The sequence below is a fragment of the Lupinus angustifolius genome, chromosome LG17, assembly GCF_001865875.1.
Source record: "Lupinus angustifolius cultivar Tanjil chromosome LG17, LupAngTanjil_v1.0, whole genome shotgun sequence".
NCBI lineage: Eukaryota > Viridiplantae > Streptophyta > Magnoliopsida > Fabales > Fabaceae > Lupinus > Lupinus angustifolius.
This window is the reverse complement of record NC_032025.1, coordinates 5878398-5880293: the sequence shown is the minus strand read 5'-3', so window position 1 is coordinate 5880293 and position 1896 is coordinate 5878398.

Genomic DNA, 1896 nt, shown 5'->3' with positions numbered 1-1896 from the left:
TTTTGTTCCAAGCCCTGGGTGCTTGTTTCAACCCATACAAAGCTTTGTGCAATCTATAGACTTTGTGTTCTTGATCTGGAACTATGAAACCAGGAGGTTGTACCACATATACTTCCTTGTCTATTGGACCATTTAAGAAGGCAGATTTCACATCCATTTGGCAAATTAACCACCCTCTTGAACTTGCAATAGCTATGACAAGCCTTATGGTTTCTATTCTGGCCACTGGTGCAAAGACTTCTTCAAAATCCAAACCTTGTTTCTGCAAGAACCCTTTTGCAACAAGTCTTGCCTTGTGCTTAGAAACAGTTCCATCAGGCTTCAATTTCAGTTTGTACACCCATTTTACTAGGATAGGCTTCTTGTCCTTTGGCAATGATGTAAGCTCCCATGTGTCATTTTTTTCAATGGAATGAATTTCTTCCTTCATTGCTTCAATCCAGCATTGTTCTTTCATTGCTTGATCAAATGAGACAGGTTCCATCTCAGCCAACAGTGCCATGTGCACAAAATCTCCTTCATGATTGATTTCAGAATCACCAAAGACTTCATAGTCTCTGAACCTTGTTGGTAGATTCCTTGATCTCTAAGGTCTATCAACTACATCAGGCTGCTCCTCATTGTTTGCTTGAGTTTCTATTTCTGGTTCTGAGTTGTCAATCATCAACTTGGCTGGTTTGATTGATACTGCATTGTTCTCTTCCCAATTCCAGGCTTCACTCTCTATAAACCTCAGATCCCTGCTGTATGACACTATGTTGGTCTTAGGACTATACAATTTGTAGGCCCCTGTTGAGTGATAACCCAGAAAAATCAGTTTCTCACCTTTGTCATCCAACTTCTTCCTCCTACTATCTGGTATATGTTTAAAGCATACAGATCCAAACACTTTGAAGTGACTGACATTTGGCTTGACTCCTGTCCAAGCTTCTTCTGGAGTCTTTTTCTCCAACCTCTTAGTAGGACATCTATTCAATATGTAGGCTGTTGTTGCTACTGCTTCTGCCCAAAACTTCTTTGGTAGTTGCTTTGTCTTGAGCATACTTCTTGCCATGTTCAACACAGTTCTATTCACCCTCTCAGCTGCTCCGTTCTGTTGAGGAGTGTATGGAGCAGTTATCTCATGAGTTATGCATTCAGCTTCACAATGTTTTTCAAACTCATGAGAGATATACTCTCCTCCACCATCACTCCTTATCAGTTTTAAACTCTTTCCACACTGCTTTTCTGTTGCTGCTTTGAAGCTTTTGAACTTAGCAAACACATCACTTTTCTTTTCTATTGCATAAATCCAAAGCTTTCTTGTGAAGTCATCCTTGAAAGTCACAAAATATCTGCTTCCTCCAAGTGAATCTGTTTCCATAGGGCCACATTCATCAGTGTAGACCACCTCAAGTGGTTGAGTGGTTTTAGTTGGAATTTGTGAACATAATCTGTTTCTGGTTTGTTTGCTTGCAATGCAATCATCACATACATCATCTGAGGCTCTGAAAGTAGGTAATCCTTGGACCATTCCACCTTGGCTTAGTACTTCAAGACTTTTGAAGTTAAGATGTCCAAATCTTTGGTGCCAAATCCACTTCTCATCTGTTATGGATCCTAGACATTTTTGATCTCCAAGCTGAATGCCAATCTTAAAGGTCTTGTTTTGTGCTAGAGGAGCTTTCAAGACTAACACTCCCTTTTTGTTGAACACTTTGAGCATCCTTTCTTCTAATCTCATCTTGTACCCTTTCTCAAGCAATTGTCCAAGACTTAGAAGATTGCTCTTCATTCTTGGCACATATAGCACACTTGAGATGTATGAAATTGATCCATCCTTCTTCTTGATCATTACTTTGCCAATTCCTTCTGCCTTGATGATGCTATCATCAGCAAACTTGATTCTGGTTTCAA